The sequence below is a fragment of the Mauremys mutica genome, chromosome 7, assembly GCF_020497125.1.
Source record: "Mauremys mutica isolate MM-2020 ecotype Southern chromosome 7, ASM2049712v1, whole genome shotgun sequence".
Taxonomy (NCBI): Eukaryota; Metazoa; Chordata; order Testudines; family Geoemydidae; genus Mauremys; species Mauremys mutica.
Window position 1 is genome coordinate 113,503,097 of NC_059078.1, and position 23,111 is coordinate 113,526,207.

The 23,111-nt window shown below is 43.8% G+C and overlaps 1 long non-coding RNA gene across 3 annotated transcripts; it reads left to right on the forward strand.

Annotated features, from left to right (window-relative positions):
* Positions 1-2,290: 2,290 nt before the first annotated feature.
* LOC123374706 lies at positions 2,291-20,642 on the forward strand. Of its 3 annotated transcripts, XR_006581164.1 has the most exons (5): positions 2,314-2,355; positions 9,081-9,139; positions 15,129-15,267; positions 16,011-16,090; positions 19,143-20,642. It is a non-coding gene; the product is annotated as an uncharacterized LOC123374706 (long non-coding RNA). The 3 variants fall into 3 exon arrangements; XR_006581162.1 differs by lacking the exon at positions 9,081-9,139 and having other exon boundaries at positions 2,291-2,355; XR_006581163.1 differs by lacking the exon at positions 9,081-9,139 and having other exon boundaries at positions 2,291-2,355; positions 19,201-20,642.
* Positions 20,643-23,111: the final 2,469 nt, after the last annotated feature.

Genomic DNA, 23,111 nt, shown 5'->3' on the forward strand with positions numbered 1-23,111 from the left:
TCTGTCTCCTGCAGCTGTGTGTGCACGGGCGGGGCCGCCCCTCGCCTTTGATTCGGAGCAGGTGAGAGGCCTCCAGCCCCCTGCTAGGGTGTCTTGGGGAATGCGCACACACGCTGCGTCACACGGGGTAGCTGGGGATGGGCCCAGCCCTTCTCCACCACCCGCAGCTGGGCATTAGGAGGTGCAAAAAGCAGCATCCTCGTGCCACGTTGTGGCTGGAGCTCAGAGCTAGGACGTTGCACTAGGTATCCCCCTTCCTACAGAGGGGTGGTTGGGCTGTTTTTCTGTAGTTCATGTCCTGTGCATTCCACGTAAGATGGATATGGATGCAGCGATACTGGCCTACCTCAAAGGGGTGAGACTTAATGAAGCCCTGATCCTGCAGAGCTATGCTGCCTGGGGGGACTCTTATACCCACGCTGAGCCCCCTTGATGTCAGTGGGGTTCTAAGCAGGTACCAGGGTCCTCTTGCATGGAAAAGTTTGCAGGAGCAGGGCCATAATTAACATTTGCAAAACACTTGCTGGTTTTCAGATATAAAAAGCCTGTAGTGAAATGCTAAGTAGCACTATATACAAACACCAGGGGTGGCTCCAGGCACCAGCACGCCAAGCGCGTGCCTGGGGCGGCAAGCCACGGGGGGGGCTCTGCTGGTTGCCACGAGGGCAGCAGGCAGGGTGCCTTCGGCGGCATGCCTGCGGAGGGTCTGCTGGTCCCGCAGCTTTGGCAGACCTCCCGCAGGCGTGCCGCTGAATCCGCAGGACCGGGGACCTCCCGCAGGCAAGCCTCCGAAGGCAGCCTGCCTGCCGTGCTTGGGGTGGCAAAATACCTAGAGCCGCCCCTGTACAAACCGTCAGAAAAAATGATCCCAAGAAGCCATCTCACAAGGGCCCCCAAACAGAATTGTCCTAGCCCATATACTAATGTGAGTAGCAATACAACAACATCAACCTCAGGCAGACTACTAAGTACTTGGCAGAGCAAGCTGAGCTTTCCAAATGTAGAAAAATATGGGGTCTGATTCTATCACAAACTGAGATATTACCCCAGAAAAGGAGAAGTGCTAGAGACTCCATGAAATCTGCCAAGGACTCCACTATTCAGCGCCGGCTCCAGGCACCAGCCCAGCAAGCAGGTGGCTGGGGGCGGCCACAGGGAAGGGGCAGCACGTCCAGCTCTTCAGCGGCAATTTGGCTGCGGGTCCCTCACTCCCTCTTGGAGTGAAGGACCAGCCGCTGAATTGCCACCGAAGACTCAAGCGGCAGCAGTAGTGCTGCAGATCGTGATCGTGGCTTTTTTTTTTTTTTTTTTTTGCTGCTTGGGGCCGCAAAAACCCGGAGCCAGCCCTGCCACTATTGCAGGGGGTTGCACTAGATGACCTCCTGAGGTCCCTTCCAACCCTGATATTCTATGATTCTGTGGTGATGGGTGGCAGTATAAAACTAGCTAGCTTCTGACTTACACTTGTGCAAACTAGGATCAGTTCCCCTGTACTCAACAGTATCACACTGGTTTTAATTCAAGATCACTGTTTATTTCCCCCCTTTCGTGGGCCCACTGTCTCTGAGCAGCTGAAAGGTACATTCCTGTTTTTTAAACAAAACCTATAAACAGTGCTAGAGCCTGTGTCTGTGTTATATAAACTATAAGGAAGACAGGCAAAGGCAATAAGAAGTTTGTAGAACTGAGAAACTCATCCTCCCAGATTATGTAGCATAGCTTTCTGCAAATTCAGAATGGTCAGGAGCCCATCTGACCATGAAGAAACTGAAATGCTTTTGAAAATAAAGTTTTTAATTACAAATGGCCTTTTCCTGTCTGCCTGCTGCTGATAGCCATCTTGCAGAAGAGACATCGCTTCCAACACTGAACTCTAGTTCGTTTCTAACCTTTCTTAATATTAGCATAACAAAGGAAAAAGCTCATGTTAAAAATAACATTTGGTTAAAATATAGAACAATGAAGTTCTTTGTAAGCAGCCTGGGACTTTTATCTATCTATCTGTTTACTTTTAGCTTAATTTGTGCCAGCCTGGACCCTGGCAGAATATGCTGAAGCAGAAGAAAGTCTGCAGGGGGAAGAGATTATGGGATCTGCAGAAAATAGCTGTGATTTTCCTTACCTCAAGAAACCTAAAATCAGTGCAGCTCTGAAAGTGTATGGGACTTCCTGGTCTGGAAAAAAGGAGTCACCTGGGCAAGCTGGGGTATATGCAGATTCAGAGCATCTACTTTACAATCTCCAGCTGCATCAGGCTGGTGTAGGGGTGCTATAAAGAAAGCCTATGAAAGCTAGAAGTTAGGGTCTGGCATAGAACCACTTGAGATCAATAGGGGTTGTTCCCTAGTGATGCTGGTAAGTAAGATTTTTAAGGACTTTTTTTCTGTGTCTGTAATGTGTCTAGCATGAGGGGGTCCTGGTCCTTGACTGGTGCTGCTACAAGACAGATAAATACTGAATTAATAATATAATACAACAGACTTTGGATCAGGCCCTTATATAGGGAGTGTTCTAGTAGTGCTACAGGGGGAGTGAATCTGGCCCACAGAAGTTAGCTTCTCATACTGGTAGGGCCACACAAGTAATAGATGCAAGAGGGGTCAGCAATGCAGCTGCAACTAAAAATATTCATTTCAATCTCCTAGTAAGAACTGCTGGGCTGAGCAAAGCAGGGTCTGTTTTCTTTTTAGTGGTAAATCTCTCTTCCCAGCTTCCACCAACACCTTGGTTTCTAGCTGACAGTCATTTACATTCTAATCCTTATTTAATTACCAGGGAGTTTGTTTGCTATTTAAATACTTGGAATTAACTAAGTTAAATATCAATAACTCAAGTGTCTGATTCTCCTTTAGGCTCAGGCTGCTCTGTGCTGCTCTGGCAGTGCCAAGGTGCCTTGGTGAGGAAGGCTGGCCCAGAGGTTAGAGCACTACTAGCCTTGCACTTGGAGGACTGTCTTCAATTCCCTGCTTTGATGCAGACTTCCTGTGAGGTTTGGCAAGCGAGTCATTATGGTTTTAGGCCTCACAATGATGCAAAAGACCTCCCAATGAATGCTTTAGGCATAGGGTGACCAGACAGCAACTGTGAAAAAATGGGATGGGGGGTAATAGGCGCCTATATAAGAAAGTTCCAAAAAATGGGACTGTCCCTTTAAATAGGGTGACCAGATCACCCATTTTTAGGCACCTAAGGTTTCAAGGTAGACGTTCCCTCCGCCTCTATGTTTCTGCCTCTGGGCACATGCAGTTTCATCTCCCACCTAAGCCTCAGAGTGATCATGAACTTGGGGAAGATAAGCATTTGCCTGCCTAACTCGTGTGCATGCCCAATCCAGTAGGCCTGCTCAGACCCAGACACTTTGGCACCACCCCAGTGGTGCGAGCACTCTCCTGGGAGACCCAGGTTCAATTCTCGCTGCTGTCTGAGTGGGGGAGAAGATTTAAATGGGATGCTTTAACTCCGGGGTAGGTAACCTGTGGCACGCGAGCTGATTTTCAGTGGCACTCACACTGGCCACCGGTCCAGGAGCCTCTGCATTTTAATTTAATTTTTAAATTAAGTTTCTTAAGCATTTTAAAAACCTTATTTACTTTACATATAACAATAGTTTAGTTATATAATATAGACTTTTAGAGAGACACCTTCTAAAAATGTTAAAATGTATTACTGGCACGCAAAACCTTAAATCAGAGTGAATAAATGAAGACTTGGCACACCACTGCTGAAAGGCTGCCGACCCCTGCTTTAACCACTGGGCTAAAAGTTATAAGGCGGGTGGCACCATCTTCTCCTCCAGCTGCTTTGTGGGTAGGGACGCAGGCACCTAACTCATTCTCACAAGAAACACCTGGGGTGCCTCAGACTCCAGGAGAGGGGTTCCCATCTGTGAAGAGCTGGCAGAGCTAGGCACCTCCCTGCAGCTCGGACTTAGGTAACTGCCTTTGTGAGAGGGGCAGGGCTTACAGCACAGCATCTCCCATTGCTTGGCTTAGGCGGCTCGCCACCTAGTGTGCTAGCTTTTGAGGCTCACGTTCTACGGTGCTTATCTCTAGGGAGCGTAGGCCCCTAACTCAGGCTGTGTGGATCACAGAGTTGTTCCTGTGATTTCCCGCCCCCCACGCGTTAAAAGCTAGACATGATTCTAAACATTGCAGTACCTAAGTCTCTTTCTATACCTCCTCTCTCTAGCTATAAAATGGAGACAACGGGGGTATTCTGAAGATAAATGTTAAAAGATTATGAGGCACTCCACTTCTACGGCGATGGGGGCCACATAAGTCCCTAAGAGAGAGAGACGTGCATGTATTGACTATAAAGGAGTATTCACAGGACTATAATTACTGTTGAATTTTTTCCATGAAAACTTTAGCCCATTTTTGAGTAGCTCTAATAGTGATGCTCCTGCTTAAGTGTTGGTATAATCACACACAGGTGCTGCACCCTTGGCCTCAATGCAGGGTTTGATGCTGGCAATCTCTCTCTCTCTCTCTTTGATGGAGCAGGAGGACCCTTAAAGGAATAGCTAACCAGTGCTGCTATACAGGTGCTGCCTCTCTGAACACAAACAAATGGCCTGATTTTTTCAGAGGAGCTGAATGCTTGAAGAGTCCAAAAGTAACCAATGAGTTCCTCCCCGCAGGAGACCAGCACTAATGCAGCTGACACTACTCACCCTCTTTTTGTCTAGGCACTGATGGCCTTGGGTCTTAAAGTGAATAATCTCCTTTCATTTGTGTTGTGATACTTATGGCTAAGTATTACAGAAGTCAGAGAGGGAAAAGACATATTGGTTTGTTCTGTCAGTTTCCATTCTATTGTAGGGAATAGTGTGAAAAATATCTACACCATGAAAATAGTGTCAAAGAATATGTCTGTTAGCCCTGCAGTAGCATTGACATCATGTCCGCTGACAACTCTGATGGAGCTAATGTGTGATGACTATGCAATGCAGCTACTGTGCATGAGGCAGGTTGAAAGCATTATTGTATTGCCTTGACGGTCCACATTTTCTTTTAATGACCTATCACGTCTAATATAGGGAATGAGACCCCTTCACTGAGTGTGCTATTTTCATGGTGCTATAACTTCAGAACTGTTAGAATTCATTCTTCCTATAGACCTGGATTGGCTGATTGGGTGCCTAATACTGTGCAAGTGTAGGTAGGATGACCAGATAGCAAATGTGAAAAATTGGGACTTTTTTTGTGGGGGGGGAGGGAGTGGGGTATAGTTGCCTATTTAAGACAAAGCCCCTGATATCGGGATGGAATCGGTAATGTCTGGTCACCTTAAGTGTAGGAAACCCCTCTACTGACATTGGAAGGATTAGTGCATCAGTGGAACTAGCAGTTTTATTGGCCATTTTCATGCTGCAAACAAAAAGTGCTGTGAAGAGTAGCTGCTGGATGAGGTGCTACAGCTTGAAATAACATGAAACCAAACTGCCAGATTTTCATTTTTATCAAGCAACATTAATAGACCCTAAGGACAAAGGGGCCTTCAAAATTCCATTTTTAAAATGAACCCCCCTCCCTTAAATTTAGGTTGAAGCCTGTAGCTGAATCTACCCCAAAATGCCCCCTTAACAGTCCTGGAAAGAGCATGGGGGGAGGAGCATTTTTTTTTGGGAGGTGCCTTGTTTCATCACATGATTTATAGTGGCTGAGTGTATAGAAACACTGGAGACTGCAGAGGAAATGGCCCTTGTCATTTGTGAATATAACACAATGGTCCAAATTCTAACCAGTGCAGAGAAAGGTGGTTTAATCATCCCCTGAAAGCAGTGAGATCTCATGTTCTGGCTCCATGCACAGAGAGTGGATTTATTTCTGCCAGGAGCGTGAGTAATCTGCACAGGAAGGTGTGCAGAGAAGCCATTGCTGGATTCAGGAGCGTATGCACATAAATATGTCCTTTGACCTTTAAGCCTCATCCTGGCATACTCTCATCTGGCATGGCTGGGATTGGAATGGAGATACTGCACCACCTGGTAGAATAATATAATAGGCAAGTACATTTACTGTGCCACACAGCCTGGCTTGTAGTAATAACTAGAACCTGCTAAATACCCCACTACAGGATGGCTGGACTGTTTTTTAGATCCACTGGTGCAGGGCTGCTGTCAATTCCAGCCTGTCTCACTTTTCTATGTACTTCAACTGCCCTTATCGGTTTTGGAAAAGAAAGAGAATACCGTTTATTTGATATGTTCCATTGCTTGTAATGTGAATATAGTCAACAGGGGGAGGGATAGCTCAGTGGTTTGAGCACTGGCCTGCTAAACCCAGGGTTGTTCAATCCTTGAGGGGGCCATTTAGGGGCAAAAATCTGTCTGGGGATTGGTCCTGCTTTGAGCAGGGGGTTGGACTAGATGACCTCCTGAGGTCCCTTCCAACCCTGATATTCTATGACATGTCCAAGCACCAAGTCACACTTTGCTCTGCCAGAGAGAGAATCCTCTTGGACCAGTGTTTCCCAGCATGCAGTGAGAGAAGACTCCCCATTGCACCATTGGCTGTCCATAAGTTCTTTCCACCCTTTGCAAAGACACAGACTGCAGTATCACTGCCGTTGGTGTGTTGAACACCGCATAACTGGTCTGTGAAATGTTTATATCAGAAAGCAAAAATGATCTAATAATTCTTTTAATTAGAATGACTGAAGGGGAGATATACATATATTGGGAGCACCATCCAGGAGAGTGGTCAAGTTGGAGATTGAGTTGGGAGAGAGATCTTACTCCAAGGGATTGTGTCTCCCTTTTGGCTTGGAAGGATTTAGTGTCTGTATATGGTGATGTATGGTGTATTTTATGAAGCTTGCAGTCCTGGCAACTTTGAATTATGTTCAAGCTTTTCTTTGAAACCTCCATGGATGACGAAGCTGCTTTTTATTTAATGTGGGAGATGCTGACAAGCACGCCCAAGAGACTGGAGATCTCTTGAAAGGATCTTTTAAAATATTAGCTTCACTGACGCGTTTTGATGATTCCACCCCACACCCTAAAGATCAAGGAGCTGTTTGATTCTGTCAGCAGTGAAAAATACATTAGGTGTCCACATAAGAAAGATACTCTCTGTTGATAGGATTGCTGGGGTAGCATTTAGTGACCCTGTCCAAAGCCTTTGGTTTAACAGTTCATTCGTGATTTGGAAATGAAGAAGTTTATAGTACAGCGTTCCCCTTCTGGTTAAGAGATTGGAAACAGCTGGTGAGACAAAAATAGGTTAGATTTATTATAAAAGACATAAACAGAAGAGTAATGAAAGCAAGGACTCAATGATTAGAACTGGAGCACTTGAAAATATTCCAATGTTAAATATTTGGGTAAAGTATAGACCCTATTTAATTTTCGCTTTCTCTATGAAGACAGCAATGTTTAAAAGCTCACTGAAAAACAACTGTCATTCTTGACCAAAATTTCTCTGTGGATTTTTTTTTAATTATTATTACCATAGTGCCTGCGATCTCCAGTTATAGACCAGGATCCCATTGTGCTAGGTGCAGTACAAACGCAGAACAAAAGACAGTCCCTGCTCCAGCCCGGGGACTTGCATGTTAAATGTAACATGCCTTGAAGAGTCACTTTCCCATAAAATCAGTCTATTGGAACAGAGGCATCGACAATACTCTTTTAGGCTTTTTCTGACACACTGTTGTGCAACACTGTAATTTCTTTATAGGCAAGGAAGATGATGAAAGATGTCAGATGCTCAGCTATCAACACTAGGGATTCTCAACCTAAATTTCTTAGTGTGGACCATACCTGTCTCACTCAATCATTTGAATCCACCCACACTCCCCCTTGCAACTGCTTAACAACTCTGTGGCACCTGCAGCAATCGCTAATGTGCACAAGCAACAGCAGTCAGGAATTAAATGTATTTTTAGCTGCCTTTTAATTTTATTCAGCAGCTGGAAACATGGAGCAGCACACAGTGCCATCTGACCAGCCAGCTCTCTGCAGAGCACAATCTGAGCACCTTTGCTCTACACAGCAAAACAGAAAAGATCAGAGAAAAACGGTGCCTCTGAATATAGGTAACTTGTTTGGAGCAGTGACACCTTCAACTTGAAAATCGCATCTGGGTATGAATTGTTTAGGTTGCAAAGTCAAACACTTGAAAGTGAGTAAATGCCAGAATGTAGGTTGTTCACACCATCCACAGGAATAGTCCACAGGAATAGTCCAGCCTGAGCTATGGGAGTGATAGCATTAGCTGGCAGCAGAAGGCTATCACCATGGGGATGGCAGGAATTGGGTTTCTGAGGCTATATGGTGGGCCCAGGAGGAACATTTCTTTCTCTCAGGAGGCTGGGGGAGCTCCCTTCCCCACTTGGTGCCCCCAGAGTGGGCATTGATGGAGGAGCCTGGGCTGGCTTTCTCTGAACTCCTTCTGGAGAGGCTGTCTATTTCTGGGGTTCCCAGTACAGTGTGTTGATGGTGGCATGGGTATGACCTTAAATTAGAATGTTCACCTCCACTTATTATTTTGACATCATGCCAAAATAACTTGTTGGCGACACAACAGAGGGAAATGGCGACTTTTCAAAAGTTTATTGCTCAGCTAAACAGGAATGGAATTTCCTGGGACAAAGAAAAGGCACTTCTCTGCACCCCGGGGCTTTCTCCTTACCAAAAGTCAAAGGCCTTCTGCAAACAATGGAGATGGTAGCACTAGTCAAATAAAAGGTCACAAGAATATTTTATAATGGGAAGTATTAGCCAGGCTAAATGTAGAGGCTATTACCAGGTCTCCAATCAATCACATACACGCACACACACACTCTCTCTCTCTAAATGTTTCCTCTTCCTTCATATATATTTAATCTAAAGAAGAAAACATAGGTTATTAAAACTAACAATTTCAGATTTCTCCACCTGAGCTACAGCACAACATAAATGGAACCCAGCAAGCTACTGTTTATCATCAGAAGTATACACTCCTGAGGTTATAATAACTCGCATTGATAGCTTGGGGGTGGGGGGAGAATATGAAAGTAGCATAGAAATTCATATATTCTGTTTTAATGAAAATCAAACAGTTTTTATGGAAACTGAAAAGGATCTCTTATTTCAGAGCAATTTGTGCTTATGCATTTTGCAAATATGTCAGAGGAGCAAAACACGACACATTCTGTAAGTATGTCAGTTCTTGAATGTAGAATATGATTTTACTTTTAAAGAAAATGAGTTCAGTTTGAAATTTAAAAAACACTCCTTTGCAGAGGTCCCATTAATGGGAAACAGCATAATATAGTTGTATATTGTGCAAGTTTAAAATTAGTGGCATAAAACCATATAGTATTACAATGACCTATTTCTATATGATATAACTGAATGATATAGCAAGGTTTTTTTCATTTAATTTTTTTATAGATAGTTCTGGTTTGTAAAAGGTGTTTATATTTATCTGGGCTGTAAGCATACAACCACCTTTCCATTATAAAGATGCAAGTTGTTACCCCTCTAACACTTGGGGACAGTTCTTTTATCCTACAAATTGGTATGCAAGGTGGGGTCCAGAAGGGATATTTTGGGTGAATTGGCCAGGCCAATGTGGAGATACAAGGGCCAGATCGTCAGCTGGTGCAGGTCAGTATAACTCCACGGAAGACCATGTAACTATGACAATTGACACCATCTGGGGATCTGGCTCATGAGAATATAAAAATATCTGGGTGAAATCCTAGCTCTCAGTCAAGTGAGAGTTTTGCCATTGACTTCAGTGAGACCAGGATTTCATCTTCATTGTTTATCGTGGCTGAATGATTATGATGATCAGCTGCCAGACTGAATTTTGCAACAGGGAACATAAGAACGTCCAGACTGGATCAGACCAAAGGTCCATCTAGCCTAGTATCCTGTCTTCCGACAGTGGCCAATGCCAGATACCCCAGAGGGAATGAACACAACAGGTAATCAAGTGATCCATTCCCTGTTGCCCATTCCCAGCTTCTGGCAAATGGAGGCTATGGACACCATTCCTGCCCATCCTGGCTAATAGCCATTGATGGACCTAGCCTCCATGAATTTATCTAGTTCTTTTTTGAACCCTGTTCTAGTCTTGGCCTTCACAACATCCTCTGGCAAGGAGTTCCATAGGTTGACTGTGCCTTGTGTGAAATAATATTTCCTTTTGTTTGTTTTAAACCTGCTGCCTTTTAATGTCATTTGGTGACCCTCTGGCTCTTGTGTTATGAGGAGTAAATAACACTTCCTTATTTACTTTATCCAAACCAGCCATGATTTTATAGACTGCTATCATATCCCCCCCTTAGTCGTTCCTTTTCCAAGCTGAACAGTCCCAGTCTTATTAATCTCTCCCATTCGGAAGCCAGCCGTTCCATACTCTTAATTATTTCTGTTGCCCTTTTCCTTTTTTTTTTTTTTTTTGAGATGGGGCAACCACATCTGCACGCAGTATTCAAGATGTGGGCGTACCATGGATTTATATAGAGGCAATATGATATTTTCTGTCTTCTTATCTATCCCTTTCTTAATGATTCCCAAAATTCTGTTAGCTTCTTATGGAGGCCTAGGAAGTTTTGCTTGTTACATTTTAGCAACCATTAGTGCCTTTTGGAATTTTGAGACGACGTCGCCATGTATTTTGTAAGTTTTACACTTCTGAACTAGGTATGTCAGCATGATTTATCAGCATGTAATGGATGCTTCACTTCTGCTGTTAACTCTAGGATAAGAAGGGAGGACCCCAATTCAGCAAATCATTCTAAGCATGCGCTTAAGTGCATTACTGAATTGGGGAGAAGTTTGGCAGATTCATAAAGCTGTTTGGTTTCAGAAGTCTGCTGAGTTTCTCAGGCATAGAGGGAAACAATGTTGACTTGTGACACTGGGTGAAATCTTGGTTCCATGGAAGTAAATGGAAAAATTCCCATTGATTCCAATGGGGGCCAGGATTTCATCTATTTTCTTCAATGGGACTTAAGCATATGCTTATGCTTTGTTGAATAGGGGCCTAAATGATGATACAAAGTTCAAGGAAATGGCAAATCAGGCCTGATGTGCTTTTTTGTTTGTTTTGTTTTTGTTAAGGGAGTTAGAAACAAAGGGGGGGGGTTCAGTTTTTCAAGTCTTTGGCTGTCTTGTTTGAAAGGAATATTTCAAACTAAGTTTTTAGCCTAGAAACGCCACATTCCTTTTATTCATCTATCCTCTCTGAAAATTTGTGCCCTGGAGAATTTCTGGGAAGGTCTGATACGTATGCTTGGATTTATCGCTGTTAGTTTCTGAATGTCATTGAATACTAATGCCTATTTCTAATGTCTGTAAGGACTCCTGTAATTTTTCTGAATACTGCATGGCTGCTTAAGTGAAGAGGGCACTCCTGCAGCGTCCCTAAGCAGAACCGGCCAAGTTAAAAGACGTCAGGAAGTCTGCATATTTAGCTTTGAAGAATTTTTGGTGCAAATCTATCTAGCAGATGATCAATATATGCTAATTAACAGCTGTCATGTAAAGAAGCAATCTAACTTAAAATACTGATATAAATTGTTCCTTGACAACTTCCTTAAAATCCTAAGAAAATTCCCACACAAAGTTTTGTTAAATCATTAGCTAAGGGTAAATGTATTAATAAGAGGGGGAAAACATTGAAATTAAAAAAACAAAAACCCAACCTCTCAGACACACTGGAAATCCCAGATAAAGGTAACTTGCAAAGGAAATAAATTTGTGCCTCTTTTTTTTTTTTTTTTTTTTGCTTTGAGTGTAAAAAGAAAGTCATAGTGTTTCTTTCTTTGTTTGTTTATTTTGTGGGGGGTTTTTTTTGTGTGTTTTGGGTTTTTTTTTTTAATATTACAAATTCAGGTCGTCTTTGTTGTGGAAGACTGATGTGGGGGGGAACTAGTGGAAAAACAACTTCAAAGATTAATTAACATTTTGGATAAAGGAAGCCTTTGTTAATGATTGAACACTGCCACCCTGAGAGTTCACAGTAAACACAGTCTGTCTGGGCCATCTAAGGGTATGTCTACACAGGAACTAGGCACTTGTGCCAGCTGACTCAGGCTCACAGGGCTTGGGCTGTGGGGCTGTATCATTGCGGTATAGCTGTCTGGGCTCAGGCTGGATCCTAGGCTCTAGGACTCTGTGAGGTGGTAAAGTCCCAGGGCTTGGGCTCCAGCCCAAGCCTAAAGTCTATGCAGCAATGAAACCGCCCTGCAGCCTTAGCCCTGCAAGCCCAAATCAGCTGGTATGGTCTAGCTGGGGGGTTTTCTTTGCTGTGTAGAGGGCCTATTGGGGTATGTCTAGCAAAAAGACTAGCGACCAGGTCTGTCATCTCCTGCTCTTGTGAAAAGTGAGACTGGCTCTTAACGACCACAGCTTCTCAGAGCTTCAGTTTTGCCTCATTTGAAAGAGTGATATCATCATATCCCAATCTGTCTCTAATCATATATTTTTCTGCTAAGGTTAAATGTATTTTGATTTATGGGAAGATTTTCAAAAGTTCCTAAGGGATTTGAAGCACAAGTTCCTTTAATTTTTTTTTGTTTTTCAATAAAATTGTGCTCCTAAATCTTTGAAGTGCTTTTGAAAACTTCCTCCGAAAGACACAAATCACTAATTAAATACCAAAACTGTATCTCAAATTTTGTTCTTAACAATGTAATTGCAATTGAGAAGTGACTGGTAAGATTACCTGCATGACTGCATCTTTCAACCATTAACCAGCATTTTTGGTTAACGTTGTTAGTACAACCTAGATTGTGATTTCTTGGAATGTTTACAGTGGAATCTCCTTATTACTAGAAACTGTCCATATTGTGGTAATAAGAACATGTAAAATGTTGTGTGGCTGAGAAAGTAGATGTGTGGTGTGGTGTGTTTTATTTATTTATTTATTGTTTAAATGGGCAAACTCTGCTCTCAAATATGCATGATAGATTTTGAGATTCTGGACTGCCTCCTGATATTGATTCAGTGTGTATCGGCACCTGCAGCAGGAGCAGAGTATAATGATATTTTTATATAATATATAGGGTCACAGATATGTCTGGTGCTTTACAAACACAGAGACCAGGTCTGAAACCAGATTCTGCCCAAACAAGTTCCAAAGAGATTGGAACAAATTAGAGCCAAATCTCCAGAACTCTTGATGGAATGAATGGGGAAAAAGGTATGTTTGAAGGGGAGGGGATTGGAAGATGTCCTACTATGTTAGTTTATCCAGGCAGAAAGTTGGAAAGATCTCACTGGCAGGCAACTGATGGAGAAACTGAGAGCTTAGCTTGTAAATTAGACATTCCTGATTTCACTGTAACTAATGGGTTGCTAGAAAGATGGAAGGATGATATTTTATACAGTTCAAGCAGTAGCATAGCACAAGTACAGATGTGGATGACTGTGTTCCAGAATGTTGGGTTATAGAAGCTCCCCTGGAATTCATGAGCGGGGGGAAAATTCATCTTTTGGGTCTTGTTTAAGTGCTAGAGGGAAAAAAGAATGGACAGATGTCATCTGGGTGGAATATTGAAATATAAATGTTAAGAGGTGGCTCGACTCTCGTGCATAAATAGCTTAAGATAGCAATGCTATGTAGTGAACAAGGATGGGGGGAAATGGATCCCACGGCTATAGGAACAAGTAAGACTTAAAGGTTGTTTTAAGGATGTGATGATACGACTGGTGCTGTATGAAGCCAGCAAGAATGTACATGTGACAAATATGGAAGAATTGTTTGTATACACTATTAGACAGCTTTCTTCAAAGAGGCAGGAAGTTTGATGTCATGTGCTACCTGTACAGCAAATGCAGATAATAAAAAAAGTATACAAACATAAAATTTAATTTACCACCTGCCAAAAGATCCTGTGGAGCACCAACACTTTGAAAAAGCAAGCTGGGTGAAATGCTGGCTCCATGGAAGTCAATGGCAAAACTCCCATTGACTTAAGGTGACATCTGGGCTCTACTTGATGCTTTTTATCAGGCCATCAATGTAATTAAGACAAGGCAAATTGTGGCCATACTGCTGAAACATTTCACTCTTTGTCTTGTTACACGTGCAAAGGGAGAAATGGACCTAACCTGAGCAATAATTGCCAGATGCCATAGAAGGGTTAGCACCACTAAACCCCCACAGCCTGGTAATAGGGGAAGGAAGTCTATGCTCCTCCCGAGATGGCAGAACAGGATCTTGATTGTTCTGAAAAAATTGACAACAGGGGCATTAGGCAGGGAAGAGAAAGGGGACGCATGCTTTATGCTGAGTTATGATCCACGCAAAAGGACGAATCCGTTGAAACTAATAACGAAGCAGAAAATCAGCCACAGAGTTTTGTATCAGCATTACAGGCTGTTTCCTCAAATGGTGTGTCTACATAGCCATCAGAGGTGTGATTGCTGCTCAGGTGGGTGTACATGCACTTGCACTAACCTAGATAGCACAGCTACATATAGCCACGAAGACACGGAAGCATGGGCTTCAGTGCAGGCTTTACAAGGCCACCCAGGACCCTTGATATGTATTCATATTGCTAGTCCTTGTTTGACTCCATGCCACTGCATTTTCATTGCTATTTGTAGCTGTGCTAGCTAGTATGGGTATCCTGCCTTAGCTGCGATTACACCTCCAAATCCAGTGCAGACGTACCCAAAGTCTTGTGACAAGCTTGAGGCCTTTCCCAATAGGCTCTTCTGACACACGCTCTCAGGAGTGTGCTGGCAGTGGCAATTCGCTTTCTTGCATACTGTTCAGATGTGGGTGAATGTGGCAAAGAAGCTCTTATGAATATACTTATGAACAGAAACTGTGACTTCATTTTGCTAGTGTTTCATGGCCTCCTTTTAGTTGCTTTGGATAAAATTCATGTGGCCCGTGCACTGCAGAATTTTACTTTCTGTGGAGAATCTGTATTGGGAAATTTTTGGTTTACAGAAATGTTTGCGGAAAGCAAAGATGGTTACTCACACACCTGCACATCTGAGAAGATTCCTTTGCATTTTAAAGTGTCTGGAGAGTCCACTTAAATTTGGCCCCAACGTTACATTTTTGTAAATAAACGTTTATAGCTTTGATAAGACTAATAGAAATATGCCACACACACACCTTTTAAAAAAAACAACAAACTCCAATAAACACTGTTGGTTTTTAAACAAACAGCTCCTGGCCAAGTCTGAAACCCAAAAGTTACAGCACTAGCAGCCTGAAAGTGAAACTGGCGATCAATAAAAATGAAGCTGAATTAACTGATTTTCATTTGCCCAAGATCAGAAGAATGTAAGAAGTAAACAAAAAAGAAGTGAGTAAATAGTAAGGGTTTTTTGTTTTTAAATTCCCTTTTTTAACAATCTGTGGTGGTATTGGTACCATAGGTAAAGAAATTTGTTTAATATATGTGATATTTAAGCTCAGTGTCCCTTGAAAAATAATCAAATGTGAAACTGAAAACATTTCCTGGGAACATAACTATTTCATTGAAATGTTGACAAAAATTATCAGTGTTTTGTTTTGAAAAGGTTAAAGCCCTTCTTTTCAACTTGGTTTCAACATATGTATATTACAAACTTTCAAACAATAAAGTCAAACCAACATGCTTTGACATTATTGAAATGAAGCACTTCAGTAAGCTTGCCTCAATATTTCAAAACCAAATATTTTATTTTGTGGGAATTTTGACTTCTGGTATGGGATGAAAGGAATTTGAGTTTCGAGCAGGAATTTTGTGGTGTCACCTGTTAATACATTGCAGTTGAGAATATGGGTTTAATGTAAACTTTTATGAGTTCATCAGTGCAGAATAATATAATAGTATCATTCAGATACTTACATTGTGTCTGAATGCTACGGCGTAAACATCATCTAGATGCAGATGAAGCTTGGGGGAATGCTGGGGATGGCAAAGTATGGCCATGATGACAGATTTCATTCAGCTGATAATGAAAGGGAAGTTGAAAATCCATTGTGGAACAAGGATGCCTCACAACTGGTTATGGTGATTTTAATAGTTGCCACAAGCTCTGCTTTTCACTACTGCTGTTTCAGACAGATTAAACTAGCTGTTTGCATCGCTGCTGAAGGCTTGGGAAATGTCACAAACCATCACAGCACAGGAATTCAAAGAGGTGAGATTATTCAGCATGATTTTATAATTGGAAGTATAGTATCTGAGGGTTAGAGTTTCTGTGGAACTAAACAAATAAGAATTTCATTAACACTCCTTAAATCTAGCCCAGTGAATGGAACACAGTGTCTTAGGGTTAGGAAGTCTTTGGGTGGAATTTTGTTACTATTTTGGGAGTGCTACAGAAAGACTGCTATTCGTATTTTAACTGACAAGGGATCTGCATGCGTTCCGTCTTTTGGCCATCTGATCAATCCGACAGTTTGTGCGTGGGGATGTTTTTGGTCTTTTTGATTTATTAGAGCACTCAACCGCACATTTTCTGAAACCCTGCCCCATGGGCCCACTTCAGTTTGTTCATTCTCCTCCTGGAATCACACAGATAAAATGTAACTCCTGTGTGTAGGTGTTGTGTTTTGGTAGGACATACTTGGGTAAAAATTCAACTCCTCTCCAATAAGTCATTTGGGAGACTGTTGCCTGTAAATAGTACATATTGTGTCAAATGCTACTGAAATCTTTAGAATTGTATTAAAAGCTACCTGAAACTCAGTCTTGTAAGTAAGACATGTCTGTATAGGGCCAGATTGTTATACCTTTGCTCACGCTGAGTAGCCCTTTACTCCACAAGTAGTCCCATTGACTTGAACGGGATTACTGATTTGTGTAAGATGCTATTCTTAGTGAATAGTACCTTACACTGTCTGGCCCTTGAGTTTGAGCTGTTTTAATGTATTGATTACCTATGCATATCTATTTCTAATTTGGATGCCTATGCAAAGCAGCATGCAAGTGTAAAGATTTCCCCCATATATATCCTGCTACAATTTTCTCTGACTACTTGCTAGGACGCTCAAACTCGTATCAGTGCAGACACATTTTTATCTTATTATAAAGAAATAAAGTTCTATGGAAAGCATTACAGATACTCTAGGGATGCTGCAAACCATGCTCAAAAATTGACCTAAGTTTAGAAAAAAGGAGAAACCCAAAAGTAGGAGTTGGGGAAACTTGGCTTCCTTTGCAGCTGTGTTACAAGCTTCTTCAGTTTCTTTAGGCAAGTCATTTCAGCCACAATTTTCATGTGCCCACTAATGGGGTTTCCAAACTGCACTGGAGCCATAGATGGGACTCGTGCCCATCATTTTGCTCTCTTCAAGGAACATGAGTACATAAAGCACAAAGGGTGCTACTCCATTGTCATGCAGGCCCTCGTGGGCCACAGAGGCAGATTTATGAATGTCAACGTGGGTTGCACTGGGAAAGTTCACGTTGCCAAGGTTTTCCACCGAGTAGGAGTCTACATTCATGGAGGTGCCAGGAGACTATTCCCACCAACTGGCATTGTCATAAATGGGGTTACTGTCCCCACTATTATTCTGCAGGACTCCACCTATCCCCTTTTGCCTTGACGTACGAAACCATATCCTGATCTCAGCAGGCCTGGCAAAAGAAGGTTTAATTACCCTCTGAGCAGCTGTAGGATGGTGGCTGAAGGTGCATTTGGCCAATTTTTGTAAACATCACCAGCAGGATTTCAGAATCATTTGGACGCCAGTGTCATCAGTGCTATCTGTGTGACTCTGCCTTACTGTGCTCTTCGGTCTTTGTGAAGCCAGAGGTGAGCCATTTCCCTGACAGCCCGGGGGCCTTAATTGGTATGCTCAGCCAGAAAGTGCAGCTACTACCGCTGGAGCTGGATGCACCTGGACAACAGAAGTCAGAGATGCATTGTGCTCTTGCACAGCCCAATGGAAGAGGGGGGGAATAATACCTTTTTATGAATGTGTGTTTGGGAAGAGGAGGCATGATTGCCATGCAGTGTACGTGTGAATGACATGCTGAATTATGAAATGTGGGGTGGGAATGATTAACACTATGGATTCAGAGAAGGAAGTGACTGAAGTGTGGATTGTTGTACCTAACTGGATAGAGGAATAGTGTTTGCTTACTAATTTCTAATTGTTCCTGATGATGCATTTACCTTTATTTCAACTACAGATTGTATGATGAGATGCAGTGATAGCACCGAGCGTTGACATCCAAAGCTTTATTTATAAACATGTCTTAAAACAGCACAATATTCACCCATTGCCAGGCAGGCCTGCTGCCATTACCACACCAAAACACCAGTTATAACAGAACCTTTCCAAAACAAAAATGCATGAACAAGTGCAAACAGTGAAACCAGGTACATGACACAGTCCCTAGCATTGCATGTCCCCTAGCTCCCTTTCCCAGTTTTCTGTGCATGTGGGGCCAATGGAGGAGGATGGAGGCATCCACAGGGAAGGAGGAGTGAAGGGTCAAGATGGAGGAGTGCATGAGGCTCAGGTGTCCTGCCCAGCCCCTCCTGGGCACTGATTGCATGGGCCACCCAGAAACTGTTTCTGGACTGAGGGTACGTCGCAGGGGACTCGGGCTGTGATGGGGGAGAGGCAGCAGGAGCCAGTACTCTTACAGCCCAGGTTGAGAGGAGCCACTCAGTTCTCTCTGCTGAGCTCTGTCCTCCTCCTTTAGCCACGTTCCTGTTCCAGGAACTGCAAAGCGAGGGCCTGCTCCCACACTGAAACCCTGTCCTCAAACTGTGCAGCCAGCCTTGGCCTGTCGGGGTGTCTCTACTCCAGCCGCAAGTCCCTCTGTTTTGGGTACTGAACCCACTTGGTGTCCCTGTCCAGAACTTCAACCACAAAGTTCGTCACGGAAACACTTCCTCTTGGCGTAGTCCATGAAGGTACATTGGCCCAGGCTTGTACTACTACGGTCAAGCTATGGAGGTATAGCAGCCAGTAGAGGTCGAGGGGCCAGGAATAGGATGTGACACAGAAGGTTATTGTCTTACACATCTCAGTGCAGGAGCACAAAAATAATTCTTGTGGAATGTCTAGGACACAAAAAGTTGTTTTACAAAACTGAACTTCAGTATATTGTGACAGGGAGGCTTCAGAAGTTCCCTGGAAACAGCCTGGTTAATTGCACTGAAAGAAGTGCAGAGACAGTTGTAAGTTTTATAAATTCAAGGCTCTTTTTTTTTTGTTTTCTAAAAATTGCAGAAATACTTTGGGGGAAGCAGTCAGTGGCCTTCTATCAAAGCCTCTTCTATCATTTCAGGCCTTTCAACTTTTGCAGGGCATAATTGTTTTTGTGGTGCCCAATTGGCAAAAGGAGATGTTGTTCCAGACTGACGGTGGGTAACCTGCAGTGTATACAGCCCAATTGTGACAATGTTTAGTGACTGAACAGCACATCTGTGAGTCGAGGGGGCTGGGGAGCTAACGATGTGGACCTGGAAAACACGTCCTTCCCAAAAAGGTGACTACCGCTCTGGAGCTCCTGTTTCAGAAAAAGTTTACAGCTATCAGCAACTGGCATTGGGTCAGAATTTATGAGGGAATCAACAGGATGCTGCATTAGCTTCTACATGGCTTACCTTGTTATGGCTGCGTGCAAACATAAAGAACTCCACAGCCGGCACATTTCTGGATTTAAAAACTCAAAATACCCATTGTACTTGGGGCAAATGATCTTGTCACCTATGGACTGCCAAAATGGACTAGATTTGTAGATGGAACACATTTCTCTCCCCCGCCACGTTCACTGTTTCCAGGTGGTTGACAGACTGTGGAGTGGTGACAGAACCACAAACCTAAAGGCCTGGCAATGGAAGATTATTTCTAAGAAACAGGAATGGCCCTAGCAAAAATCTGCATCTTTCCAGTAAAAATTCACTGTAAAGCACTTATTTACTGTTTGCATTTGCCAGTCCCCATTTTGAACGACATATGGTGGATGGAAGGGGAAAGAGGAACACCAAAGTGCTAGGATATAACCCACCCTCAGCAGATACATACGGCTAGCAGGGGCTTCTCGTAACTTTTGCATTGGGTCATAGAGCGGAAATCACTCCCATTACAGTAGTATCAAAGTTTATAATGGCTCCATAAACTTAGTGGGCTCAGGGGCGGCTTCTGTCCCTTCTGGGTCTGCTGCAGGCGGCTGTTCTTCCAGCAGGACATCAAACAGCTTCTCGGCGGATGGACCCAGAATGTGCTGCTGCTGCCCCTGTTCCAAAGCCTGCTCTGGAACCAGTTTCAGCAGCCTAGTGATTTCATGGTCCTCCCTCGCTGCTGGCTCCCCTCAGTGCCCATGCTGGATTCTGAAGCCAGCAGGGCACCAGCCTGGCTGAGCAGGTCAGCATGCACCACGGTTGAACTGTAGGCGCCGGAGCACCCGCAGAATTGGCACCTATGGCTTGAAGCCTGGGTCGTGGCTTGGCTCAGGCTCAGACCTTCCACCCCTGCATGGTCCTGGGATCAAGCCATGGATTAGTATGATTTGTGTGTGGACGGAAAGTGAGGCGGGTTAGGCTTGAGGTTGAGCCTGGGATTACACTGCAGCAAACCCTAAGTGAAGGTCTGTAGTACTCTTTGAGCTGCCCTGCTTTGAAACAGGAGGAGATGAAGCACACTAGGAAAACTTCAGTGCATAGTGGCAGGGTCCACACAGAAACTTAGGGTATGTCTACACTGGAAAAAACCCACAAGAAAACATGCAGCGGCAGCAAGTCTCAGAGCCTGGGTCAACTGAGTAGGGCTTGCAGGGTTCATGCTATGGGGCTAAAATGTCAGTGTAGATGTTTGGGCTGAGGCTGGAGCAGAGAATCTGAAACCCGGCCCAAGCCCAAATGCCAAATTACTATATTTAGCCGTATATATGTAGCTCGAGCCCAAGTCAGTTGATTCAAGCTCAGAGATTTGCTGCTACCTTTTTGTGAATTTGCTGTGAACTAAGTGTTCATGCAGACAAGCCCTAAATGACTTGCCCAAGGTCCCACAAGAAGTCTGTGCTAGAGCAGGGCCTTCAACACAGCTCTCCTGAGTTTGAGGCAAGCACCGTACACACTGGGCCATCCTTCCTTTCCTTGGATATACACTGAAGCTCTAAATTCATTTGTAGGGTGATGTCCGGGTCTGTTGTACAGAGAAGACTGAGATGTCTCAAGATTAGGATTATAAACTGCATCGGAGGACTGAATAGAAGCAGAGAATGGATTGTGCTTTAAAAAATTCTTAATGAAACCCAAATACATTTTAAAAGGACACAGCAAAAGTACTGACATACGTTACTGAAAATGACAGGCGAAGCAATGGATTTAATTCTAAATATGTGATCTTTCCTAGTACTAAGGTCTCCCTTTAAGGAAGGGATAGAGAGAGTTTGGAACAGTCTGAGGAAAGTTGGCACTAGATGGGTGGTTATAGGAAAAACACAATGGCCTGCAGACTGTAATCAGCAGATTGGGGAGGAACCCAAGAGTATCTGCTGAAGACCAGAGGGGCTAAAATTCAGTAACTGGAGACATTTATGGTGTCTGATGAAAGACTTAGGTGGTTCCTTTGATTTTCTTGTCCAAAGGGGTATGGAGTAGCCAACCACTGACTTTAGGGAGAGATGGTCTTGTGCAAGGACTACTGGATTGGCCTCTCTTTGGTGGCTAGTGCAAGCCCAAATTCCATGGGCCATAGAGCTGGTAGAGCCTGATCCAAAGTCCATTTTTAATCAATGGAAAGACTCCCACAGACTTCCCACAGTGGGCTTTGGTTCAGGTCCTTAGCCTGGAAAGCACTCACTATGGAGTTTGATCCTACAACGTACGGCGTGTTTTGGCTGGATGTGACAAAGTCCTTAGGCACTTGTTGAAGCCATTGAAGGCAATGGACTACTGAGAGACTTAAAGCTAAGTATTTGCTTAAGTAATTTTCTGTTGAGTGTCAGGGCTCAGCAAGTTCAATTCCCTACTGACATAATACAAAACCATGCTGGGTACATTTGGTAGAAACAATTGAAGGTTAAAATGCATTACAAACAAACAACCCCTCCCCCAACAAACAACTTGGACCTCACCACTTAATCTCTGGCCAAATACAGTGGAATCAGCTCGGTTATTTTCAGTGCATTGGCATGTACACACAATTCACAGGGTGAAGCCCATAAGAAAATAAGGAGCTGGACTTTGAAAGTGTCTGTCGAAAAATCTCGCTGAGGAGGTCAGTTCCCCCTTTTGGAACCCCTGGTATTTCTCGCTGGTTCCCTGCTGACACAACACTGCTAGTGAACATGAAGGTGTAATACAGGCTTGCCTGTCCAATTCACTCACCGTCAGGCTGTCCTTAGGGAACTACTCGGGTCAACACGAAACACTCAGAAGACTAGTCGTCAGTGCCGGGTGACACGGCACTTCTTAAGGTGATACTCTTACTTCACTAACTAGATAGGGCGGGACGGTGCTGGTAGGCACAGCTCTGAGCAAGGAAGGAGCCTAACTGTGCCTCAGAGACCCGCTCTGGTGTACAATGCCCCACATGCTACCCAAAAAAGGATGGTGGCTTGCTGCCCTGGACCAGCTCAGCTGTGCGGGCCAGTGTGCCCAGGGCTGTGTGGAGCCAAGACTGCCCCCATTCTCCACCCCACCTACCTGCTGCACATGGAGTAGTGAGCATGAAGCACCTTTTGCTCCTCTTCACCTAGGGCTAAAGTCCAGGTAGCCTGTGCAGGGCTTACTGTCTCTTATGGCCCTGCATGGGCAGGAAATCCATGTCACAAACCAGCCCTACATGTTTCCCTAACACAGCTGCTGTATTTGCAGTAGAGACCACGTGTTCCTCTCCAGTTGTATCAGGCAAACAACTGCTGTTTGTCAGACTGGTGGAGGGTACTGAAATAAACTCCTCAGCGAATTCCTATTTACAATATGATGTGCTGTAATATATTCCCCACAATAACGCTAAATCCCAGCTGTTGCTCCCGGGCATTGAAATCCAGAGCAGCAGGGTATCCCAAGTCTAGGGTATTTATTTGTTGTACAGGCCTTGGTATGACATTCACCTCCACATTATCTGAGCACCTCACCATAGCCACATGAGGCAGAAGAGTGTTATCTCCATTTTACAAATGGGGAAACTGAGCACAGAGTGGGGGGTAAGTGATTTGCCCCTGATCACATAGTCAGACTGTGGCAGAGT